Below are 12,096 nucleotides of genomic sequence, written 5' to 3' on the forward strand. Positions count from 1 at the left end.
GTGTATATATACATACACATATATATGTAGCAATTAGGTAAATAATGTATTCAACTATGGCCTTACTATGGTTGATAAGAAACAAAACAAAACAAAACAAAGAACATGTTTATACATATATATGTATATATGTGTATATATATATGTGTATATATATATATAATATATACATATATAAAACAGTAATATTCAACAAATACATATTTAGTTCAATTGCTTGATAATGGAGACTGATTAAATTTTACAGATTCCTTAGGAAAACAATAAAATCCATATCATTTATGAAATGCTGATCTCTCAATATGCCACTAAATTGGGGGAAATGACAAGTGCAGAACTGTTTCCGCAAGCTGTCAAATTTCCTGCAACTGCAGAATGCTGCTCTGGTTGTCTTCCAACAGAGACACATTAAAATATTCTTTTTTCTTTTTTCAGAAGAATTTGTTTTTGTTTTAATTATTGAAGCAGTAACCCTGCTTCAGATGAATCAACTTTGAATTCTTAGCTTTTTAAAAAGTGAAAAATAATTTACCTTGCTGTCCAGGAATATACCGTTGAGTCTTGTGTCTGGGTCTGAAGTTTGCTAACAGTAAGTTAAAGAAAAAGAAAAAAAAAAAACTTTGACTAAAGAAATTTGTTTTTATTTTATGCTGTCAAGCTTCCTATGAGAAAAAAATAAAACCTACTTTGACCAGTCACCATGAACAACTTTTGATCTATTTTTTCCACTTCGACAGGGCTGCAGAAGCCTGCTTACCTCAGTCTTCTTGGATCTTCTTCTTCTCTCTCTATTGGTCACTGCTCATTCACAGGAATGGATTGATCCAGGCTCCACTGCTGTGTTTTTTGAATCCTCCCTAATATATATGCATCAGTAGTTCCAACTTTAACCCCTCCAACAACCACTGCATTTTTCGGTACCTAGGCAGCACAGCACAGGAAGTTCTGACTTAAATCTCAAGAACCTATAAGAAAAGGGCAATTTTTCACTTTGAAATTCACAGTTTCAAAGATTTCGTAATGTACTGATATCTAAATTTAATCTATCAGCAGGCAACTTAAGGCAGTTTTGGTTTCAAAGGTAACAAAAGAAGTTTTAAAAAAATTTTTTGTTAGAAGATCTTTTAAAAAATGAATACAAAGAAATAAAGGTCAATGTTTTCTGTTTATATGGAACTATTTTTTTCCTCATATAAAACAGATTCAGGAATTCTATTTAGATATATTTTGTTTGATTAAGGGAAAAAGAGATAGAAAAATATTAAAATGAAATCTGGAAAGCTATATCTGATGTTGGCAATAAAGATAGTGTTAGACTCAGTTTTATAGAAATATTTTTTGTATCTTTATTTCCTACTGAGAGTTTTATTCCAAATACTTTTTTAAATGATTTTTTCTCACTATAATAAATATTTTGCATTTAATTCAATACATGACATTCTGTCTCACTGCTATTTTTTTTTTTTTAACACGTAAGCCTAAGATAATGTCTTCTAGTTCTTTTATTGAGGAAAAAATTTGTTATACCTTTTGATGAAAGACGCCAATAAAATAAATCTTATTTTCTGATGTTATTCTATTCATTGTAATTATTTTGTTTTTTCAAAATCTATCTTATTCTGGGATCAGGAAGCTTAATTTATATGACTCATTTAACACTATTCACATAAAAATTATCAAAGATAGAGCACAGGGAAGAGGAGAGAGCATTGGGTTCAAAGGACTGTTTCTGAGTCATCTGCCTCTTCCTTCCTAAACATTGGCATGTTGATTAGAGCTTAGTTTGTCATCCACAAAACAGTAATAGCCCTGATTTGTCATAAACAATTATGGGATTGTAAGCTTTTATTTAGTATTAGCCCTACATTCTCAACTGGGAAATGAATTCAAGTTTAGGAGCATTTATAGACTGAGATCTGATTGAGACGTGATCTCTTCATAGCTTTACAGATACATTCATATTATATTTCAAGAAAAAAAAATCAAACATCTGCTTTCTTACAATGATGTTTCTCTCTATTGCATCCTTTTCTTTTTTCTTTCTTCTTTTTCTAAACCCTCAGGATATAAACAGCAGATGATCTTCAAATCTGCACAGCTCTCCCTTCAGCAACTCTCTTTTTCTTAATTTTCTTTTTTAGGAAAACTTATTTCACTTATTTCTTAATATTATTATACAAATGTTCTTACATGTTCATTGTAGGAACATTAGCATAGTATACTGGCTGCCTTTATTCTTCATTTCCTGTTCACCATTCCATCCATGATCTACCCACCAAAATATGGCTACTCATCCCTCCGCTTCTCTAAAATTGCTCTGACAAAATCAGCAATGATCTTAATATTTACTAATCTGTTGAAGTCTATTAATTTTTAGCTTACTTGACTTGTGACTCTTGAGAATGCTGACCCTCATCTTTAATTAAATGTTTCTTAATTTCTCTGACATCATTCTTCCTTATTTTTCCTCCCCTTTTCTCTCTGTCTATATCTTGAAACTCTCTGTTTTCTCTAGTATTTTTTGAAGTGTTTCTAACATTTAAAGATTTTTGAGATTCTTCCCTCTGTTCTGGGCTCTTTTTGCTGTATACATATTTCCTGTGCTATTCCATGGTTTTAACTATTTCCTCTGTTATAATAACTCCTGAGTATCTCTCACCAATCAGCTTCTGGAAGAAGACTTTCCCTCCAATGTGTACATATACCTGCTTTCTAGAAATTTTCTTTGCATGTCTCAGAGGCATATATCTAAAATAGAATTTACTGTCTCCCTTTACTTGTAACTGCTCTTGTCATTTTATATTTTTGAGTCATACTATCATCTTATTCAGTCTCCTAAACCAGAAATCTGGAAATCATTCTTACTCTTCCTTCTCATTTTGTGAGCATATGATAACAATCACATTTTAAGGAACTTGAGAGACAGGATATAAATAAAAATGACCATCTACAATGCTTACCAGCTTTGGTAACATTATTTCCAGACTAAAATCACAGGATATTTTCCACCATTAGTATAATCTTTATCTATATTTTGATTTTTTTTTTTTTAACAATCTAATCTACCTTTCTATGATTACTGATTTCTGAAGAATGGAGACTTAAACTCTTCATTGGAACTGCTTTAGTGGAAGTTCCATAAATTAAATTAAGATGGTAGTGAGAATATCTGTTATGCTTTTTAAGAAATAATGAAAGACTGCCCAGTCTTATCTGACTCTGCTAAAATGGAGAAAGGAGGTGTAGGGTGTAATGATGTGGCTTTGGCGATGTCTCTCTAATAACAGATTGATATTTTAGAAGTCCATGGAGTTTTTGATATAGTAAGTAGTCAAATAAAAAAGTAAATAAATATTTACTAAATGAATAAGTGAAAAAATAAAATACATAAGGCATAAATATTACTATAATAGCCGTGAGTTTTTGATCAGCACAACTATGTAAATAGAAACATAGTGGAGAACCTTAGATATATGGTAAAAAAAATGTGAATTAAAGTTTTCCTTAGACAACTTACTAGTTGTTTGAGCTTACACAGGCTATTTAAGCATTATGAGCCTAAGTTTACCCATAATGCACCTGCTCTGACAGCTAGGAAGTGATTTAAACGTCAAATAAAATAATGAAAGTGAACACGTTAGAAAAGTGTAGAAAAATTTCATAGTAAAAAGAGTTAAAGCTCAAGGAGAACTTACAAATCATCTCTTCAAACTCTTTCTTTTTAAATATCAGAAAAATGAGGCCTGGAAATTCCTTTCTGCTGAGAATGTGATAGTCAGTACCTGGGCCTACCTGAGAAAACTCCTTCTGGAAATCTGGAAACCTGATAAAATTGTTGTTGTGTTGTTATTGTTGTTGTTTTAAACCCTGTTCCTCTTTTGAACTGTTTCCTCTTTGCTTATCTTGCTTCTCCTTTCTATTAATAGAGAGGTTATTTTTTTTTCTAAATTGTCTGAGACTGAGGAGTTTATCTTGTTACATTGCTGAAGATCATTGACATTTTAAAAGAGAAGGCAAAGTGTGAGGGTATAAATGACAGAACCCTATTAGGATTCAAATTTGTTGGACTATGTGGCTGATACATCTATTTTAGTCAGCTATGATTGGACTGCTTAGGTGCTTCCAGGAATTTTGTTTTCTACAATTGACCGGAATTTTGTTAAGAGAAAAAATATCTTTTAATATATGTTTTGACTAAATCCTGTCAAATAATTTAGAAATATAAAAGAAATCCTCTAAAATATATAGTTGACACACACATATTAATATACATTGTTTAAAAATTGCCATAATAATATATTTAAAATATAGTAATAATTCATTTGAAAGGTCAAAACTACTAGAAAACTGATCGTGAAGTAGCAATTGCCACCCCGCCCATTTCAGTGTAAGTCTCACTCCCAAGAGGTTACTATTTTCAACTCTATTATAGATTTCTTTTAGTAGTTACTTTAATATTCTTGCTTGTCTTCTTTTTGACTTATAAATTTTAAATATTTATTATTTTCTCATTAGATAAGGATTTAGCACACTTGCTTAGTCCTACTCCTTACCTCACCTGCAGCATGATTCCCTTAGATAACACCTAATGCATGTATATTACAAATTTTGATTAGTCACTGCATACATTATTATGCAATATAAATATTGTTCTAAAATAGTGAAAAATATTTTAATTTTTTTATTATACCACATTTATATGCTACTTAAAGCTATATATAGTATTTTTTATATACATATACAAACATTTCACTAATATTTTTCAAAATCTCAAATAGAATTGTAAAATCATTTTGAAAAAAATTTGGCACCCAGTGAGTAGGGGTGACATAATATGCTGTTGAGAAGGCAGACCTGGGGGTGGCCCCATAGTGTAGTGGTTAGCATGTCTGCTTTACACAGAGAAGGTCCTCAGTTTGCACCCCAGGCGGAGACACAGACCATACTCCGGGTGCACCAGGCCTCCCGAGTGCGCTGGGTGCGCCAGGCTCTCCCAGTGCACCAGGCTCTCCGAGTGCGCATGTGTGCCAGGCCCCGGTGCACACCAGGAGCATGTGGGAGGAGACACCCTGCCTTCAGAGATCCGGCTCTTAAGGGGAGACAGCATGTCCATAGGTCAGGGGTGGAAGTTTGATGGGGGATTAAAAAAGGGGGAGAATTAAAATTGGAGGGGGGGATAAATAAATAAAAAGCAGACCTGCGTGGTTTTGGTTTGAATAAATTTCTGCCATTTACTATCTGTGAGACCTGAAAGAATCATTTATCTTTGCCTTAGTCTCCTCATCTATAATTTAAGGATAATAATAATGATAATGATAGCAATAATAGCCTTCTCATAGAGTTGTTTTGAATATTAAATGAGTTAATATTTTTAAAGCACTTGAGACATTATAAAGGTGTTGATAAATAAAATCAGACATATTAGGTTCACTTTTTCTCCTGGGAGATATTCCCCCTGGAATTCCATGTCCTCCTGCTTCAATCTTGTGTGCTTGCTGTTGCAAACAAACCTAAACACATTTGGCAGATGATACATCGTTAGGTTTTTATGGCACATTTTAGCTCTCTCATAGTTAATGAGGGCTATAGGAATTCTCTCTAACAACCTACATTGAGGCGTTATATTTGACTAAAGTAAAAGCAGCTGAATTGTGTCTTATATAACACATTTATTTGCAACAGGCATTGAAATATTCATGTAGAAAGTCTTCATTTGTAAAGTTTCTTCAAACGTTAACTAAGCATACCTAAGGTATAGATTAAAATTATATACAAAAATCACAGTCTCTGCTAAAGCACTGTCATTTTAAATACATTTATGGATAATACAACCCTCACTCTCTGGGCCTGTGGGCTTGTTGTGATCCTGGGCCTTCTTTCCCCATTTCCTGTGTTTGATCCCTTCTTACTTCCTGTGTCTTATGTTCTGCTTTTTCCTGTTTAACTTCACAGTGTTGGCAGTGCACAGCCTCTGATCACTTTCTATACCATGAGATACTTGGTGTGTGTGTGTGAACTCACATGTTTAACAAATATATTTAATCAACTCATCTACTTAACTGATATTTTGACTGGATAGAATTCTATTTTAAAATAACATTCCTTCCAAATTTTGGAGATATTTTTAAAAAATGATTTTTCTCATTGCTTCTGGTGTTAAAATTCAAAAGATTGGAAAAATTGTGATTTTCAGTTTTCCAAATGTCACCTTCTTTTGCTGGCTGAAAATTTTTAGGATTTTCTTTTCATCTTCGGTTTCTGAACTTTTACAATATGCCTTGAGAGAAGTGTATATCTCTCTCACTGACTACTCAAGAAGTCCTTTCAATCTGAAAGTTCATATCATATAGTCCATAAATATTTTTTCAATTTTCTATTTTTGTCAGTTTTAGATTTTACTCCTCCTGGTTTGATTGTCTAATTCTCTTACCTCTTCTACTTTTCTTCTCAAAAACTTTTTATGCTTTCTAACAGGTTTTCTTAATTTTATCTTCTGACCTTTAAAATTTCTTTATGATATATTTACTTTGGGAATTTGTTATCTGGTAGCTCCTTTCCTAAAGCATTCTATCATTTCATGTAATTATTATCTTCTCTTATTTCATTCAAAATCAAATGAAAATCTGTAAGGTTTTGGTAGTATTGAGAGTTTTTTGCTCATTGTAATAATTTTATTTTGTTTGACTTCTTTTTTTTAAATCTTGGTTTGATTAAGCCTCTGGAGATATTTCATACTGGAGGCTTTTCTGACATATTTGATGGTGCTTTACTGAAATCCCATACTTAAGAAGAAATCACTAATAATCTTATTGGAAGATCTATGAGAATTGATACCACTCAGCTTCATTCTAAATGACCAGTTTCTCTCTCTCTCTCTTGCTCTCTCTCTCTCTGTGTATACATATTTATGTGTATATATACTCATATATATATTTGTGTGGGAGGTGTGTGTAGGGTATAAATTGGCAAAAAAAAAGTCAATGCTTACTCTTCTTAGTGTATTTTATAACTATATTTTTATTAATACTGCTAACAGTTTTTTCTGTTATTGTGAATAAATAGCAATCTATTTACAGTTTAGTCTTTGTATCTGTTGCATTCTGAAGCTGTACTGATTCTAAAATTGATCTGAAACTAGTAGTAAATCCTGTCAATTATAAGCTATTCATGTTTTCATTCGACTTTGATATTTATGATCTGCTCTCTCTGATGTCAGTTGCTCCAAGACTATGTGAAAAGACTTGTTACCTAACCAAAAAATAAAAATAGCTCTGTGATTCTTGGGTGAGATCTGTTACTAACCACCCCAAACCACTCTGCTCTAGAATCATCTTCTTCCAGTTTCTCAAGCCCTCTTCATTTCTACCAAGTTAGCCTTTACACCATTGGCCTCAGAGTATACCAAGATAACAGAAGGCGAGCTGCTTGAAAGCCAATTAGTTTAAAGCTTATTTCCAAAGTGTTTCAGAAGAGGTCTCTTTCAAGACATTTTATCAACATGCTGAGAAAATACTATTAGACTTATAATGTCTTCAGCAATCTTGAGGAAATTTATCTAATTGCATATGTTTTCTTGTTATCCTTATCTTCTTATTAAAACTGCCCTTCTAGGCCATCCCAAATTGGAGCTATATTGTTGCAGCAATCCATTCTCAATTGGTTGCTGCAGATCATATAACATCAATTATAGTTTGATTGCATTTATACTTTTCTCAGTCAGCTGAACATAGAGAAAGTCCCCCTGAGGTCATAAGTGTGACTAAAGGGAAGGAGGGTAGGGCCACAGGACTAGGACCTATTTGGTCTCATTCTTGGTTATATCATGTACTTGCTGAATCAGCACTGCTGGGCAATTCAGATTAGGCTGGGTAGACTGGACAATACTGAGTTTATGGGCAGCAAATATCAAATTATGGCTTGGCCTCCCTTGTGTCCAGTTTTTCAAAAGAATAATAAGCATTTGGTCAATATAACATGCCCTTGCTTTGGAACGCTAGGATTTTTATTTTCTTATTAAGGCTTACCACACATAGCATATAGTGACCCGATCTACCTGACACTATTTAAACATTATTTAATGTGACGAATGAGAATTAGTGGGATCACTATGATCTCAACTACCTGGAGAGTCTCTTTTTGCCATGAGACAAACAAATCTTACAACTTCTCAGCTCCAGACTCACATGCAGTAATATGTGGCCTCCAAAATGTGAAGAAACTCTCCTTGTTCTTAGTGGTAATGGATACATGGTTCAGCAATTTGTTCTTGTCAATGCCAAGCTGATCGAGAAGGGAAGGATTCGGTGGTGAGATGCCCAATTGGAAGACTGCTCGAGGGGCCAACATGAGAATGAAATGGCAGGCACCAACTTTATTGCAGGGAGCGTGTGCTTCTGCTTCTGTTCTTCTGCTCTCTAGCGGACCACATGGGCTCCACACATATCAGAGTACAATAGTAGCATTCAGCCACACATGCGTGATACAATAAGCTAAATTATGTTTACATATTTTAGGCGCAGGATAGTGCAGCCCTACTACACTAATGTAACATTCTAAATCCAGGGTCCTATTCCTAGCTGTGAGCCTGGATCATAGCCAGACCTGGGACCAGCCAGGCCTGGGACCCACAATCCTCACTTTGAAGAGATAGCCTGACTTTTCTTAGACCCCAAAATCCTTATAATAAATCAATGACTCAGAAGCCCTATGATCTTCCATTATATTTGTCTTGAATGCTCTGGCATCCAAGTGCCTAAGCAGTGTATCCAATAAAATTTACCTTTAGATAGTATTGCATGATGTTTTGTGAATTGGTAATCTCTCTGACTAAAATGTGATACAAAGTCAGGGAGTTAACACAATCCAGAAACAGTATAGCAAATTTCTATTGCTGTTCCTGTCTGGTGAAAGAAAACAGACTGCTCTTAGCAATTTTGTTTGTTGAAATAGAGGAAAAAGACATTATTCAGGTCAATTGCTTCATAAAAGGGACTAAGAGCTATAATGATTTGGACCACATACGAAACAGCAGTTGCAATAGGAGCTGCCATCTAATTAAAGTTTGGAAAATCCATTTTTATTCTCTAAAACTATTCTTCCATCACCAAATACTGGATTTAAATGGAAATCAGAGACTCATTAAACCTGCATATTTCATCATCGAAGGTGGTGCTAATATTTCTGATTATTTTATTGAAATGGTATTATTGTTAATTTCATTTTTTTGTGGAGGTGGAAAACACTGCAATTTTCCACTTGGCCTTTCCAATCAGTAAAAGTCCTTTCATGGGTTACAGAGCCAGTGTGAGAAATCTATCACTTTCTGAGATCATCTATTCCAATCATATATATAAGAACTTGAGAAACAAATATGGGAAGGACATGAGCTGGATAAAAGTAAATTTTCCATTGTCATCTTAACACCAAAATGCCCTCGCCAGTGACTGCAGAAGTGCCCTGTCTCCAGGAATTAGTTTGGTTTCAAAACCACATTTTCTTCCTTAGGGCACAGTTACTCTGTAATGACTTCTGGTTCTTTTAGGGAAAGACTAAGTTAAAATATATATCTCACACATTTGTGATACCATTGCAAGATGCATTTAAGACAAGATAACCTTTCTTGCATTCTGTTAGCTCTAGGTCCACAGTTTGACTGAAGTTTAAAAATTCAGTGAATACATTCTGCATTATATATCATAATGGTTCATCCAAGGCCCTGATAAAACAGTTCTGGAGGGTTTTTAACTTTATAAATCAAATAGCTCCATGGAGGACTTTACATCTTTTTCATTTTCAGAAATCTAACTTCCAATTGGCCATTAAGTTCTCTTTGGATCAGATCATTCTTACTTTATGCTGATCCTTATACCTATTAATGTGAAAAATACCTATTTTACTCATTGATAACTAAATGACACTAAATTTCTTTCACTCTAGATTTGTCCTCACTCATTGAAATGAGGGAATCAATTTTCATTGCTAGACTTTTCACCAGCAACCCACAATCATTACTATCTTTTTTAAAAGATGCTGGTACTTCCATCCTTAATATATACATCAATGCTTGGTGAAGGTGAATGTGTGGATTAATACATGATAGATCTGTAAAATTCAATTTTGTGATTTTTTTTTTTATTTGTGCCTTTATAACATATGAAAGGATCAATTTTATTTAATGTACGCTTCTGTTGAGCTCCATTTTGTGATGTGTTCCAGCAAACCATCAGACAGATTCCCAGTTGCTTAAGCTAATTTAAATAAATCCTGAATTTCTGGAAAGACACTTGTAAAAACTAAATTCAGCCTAACCTAATATTATCAGTCTCTCTCCTTGATTAAGTACCCTCAGAATCTCTTTCTGAATATTTAGCTTATGCAAGTTAGGAAATTCCTGTAGTTTGAGTATATTTTAATCCCTACATTTTATTTTCTAATTGATATCCTATTGCTACCTCTTATTATAGGTTAAGAATCATTGAAGATTAAGGGAAATCAGCATGAAAGGAATGAAGTTCCTTTTAAAGTTAATGTTTGAGTTGAGGGAGTAACAGCATCTTTAAAAAAGTAAGAATAGCTTTACAAGTTAGGGAAAGTGGGCTTTTTAGCAAGCAAATGGGATTCAGTGGGGTTGCAGATCATAGGTACGCCCACTAGTCTGGATCTTATTATATTCTAGTTCTTGGGGGGCCTCTGTTTCCAGATAAATTCTCTAACTTTTTATAAAAAAAACAATTGAAAAACCAAAATCCAAATTAAAAATTTTTTTTATTTTAGCTTTTTCATCATGTAACAGAAAGAAATAAGACCTTTACCTTGACAACAACAACAAAAAAATCATAAATCCCCTATATTTCAAGCCCTAAATTTGAGCTGAGAATTTAGGGAGTTGAGCTCGCTATACTCTCATTTCCAGATGTTCAATGGTCCTTTAGTGGTAGCCACTCTGCCCTTTAATCCTGTTTCATGTACTTCACATTTTTCTTTGGCAATAGCTATATGGTCTCTCAAAACGTAACCCTCAAGAGGTATATCATTTCAGGTAACTATAGATGATATGTTTGATTTTTGTGGGTCACTCTCTTCCAGACATACTTTTAAAGTTTTGATTGCTATATACCTAAGCTATGCAGATAATCAATCTTACATTTCTCCACATTTCCAACAATCTGATGTTAATAATGGATTTCTGGTATCTATATCTTTGTCAACCAGGGTCCTAGACTACAAACACCAAATAACCTTTCTGGATGTTTGAACCAAAAAAGGATTTCTTTGAAGATGATATATGGGATTATGTAAATGAGAGGAAGCTGGAAGACTGGACTTGAAAAACAGGCATAAAACAAGGAGACCCTTAGAAAATAGAAATAATCTGGCCAGGCAGCCACTGCCATTACTGCACGCAGCATATCACTAGAACCAGAGGGGTCCTCTGACCGCTTTCACTGAGGAGCCTTCCTTGGGGCCGCTGAAGATAAATTCTAAACCAGAAATAGACATCTATTTGGCTAGGTCTGCCACAGGCTCCACCCTGGGCTTTATGAGGGTAGAGAGAGAAGAAATACTAAGGGGCTACTAGCGCCTCCTAAAATACAATCAAGGGCAGTTCCCTACATAGAGGAAAAGAGTTTGGAGTTGGGGCAGATAAAAAAGATGAAAATGCCTTTTACCCAGGGATATAAAATTGCTCAATTAAAAGATTAAACTTGATATTTTTGGCATAGGAGTTTTCTTCACGATTTGTCTTTTGCTTACCCCAGGACCAGAGATCTCTCGAAGAAGCCCCACCCTGCATTCATAGGTCAGGCTGTAGCTTTACTTGGATTTTGCAGTTTTTCTAAGTTTAGTTTTGTACTTTCACTCCAAGCCTTGCTTCTAATGTTTCCTCTATCGGAAATCCTCTTACAACCCATCTGTCTATAGAACACAGACTCAAATATAGCACTTCTTTCTCCATGAGGGCTTTCAGTATTTCCCGTTCCCTACCTGTAGAAATAAGTATATGCTCCTATTGGAAACTACTGTAACCAATGTAGATTCAAATAATTCCAACTAAAACAATTCATGATTGTTTTTATGTCTGCCTTCTAGGCTGTA

The 12,096-nt window shown here is 34.1% G+C and overlaps 1 protein-coding gene across 1 annotated transcript in view; it reads right to left on the bottom strand.

Moving 5' to 3' along the window:
* Nucleotides 1-780, bottom strand: part of KERA (keratocan) — a 6,512-nt gene extending 5,732 nt beyond the window's left edge. The window contains exon 1 of the mRNA XM_011361768.1: nt 533-780. The gene's annotated coding sequence lies outside the window, so the exon portion shown is untranslated. The remainder of the gene's footprint in view (nt 1-532) is intronic.
* Nucleotides 781-12,096: the final 11,316 nt, after the last annotated feature.

The sequence above is a fragment of the Pteropus vampyrus genome, unplaced genomic scaffold (assembly GCF_000151845.1).
Source record: "Pteropus vampyrus isolate Shadow unplaced genomic scaffold, Pvam_2.0 Scaffold70, whole genome shotgun sequence".
Taxonomy (NCBI): Eukaryota; Metazoa; Chordata; class Mammalia; order Chiroptera; family Pteropodidae; genus Pteropus; species Pteropus vampyrus.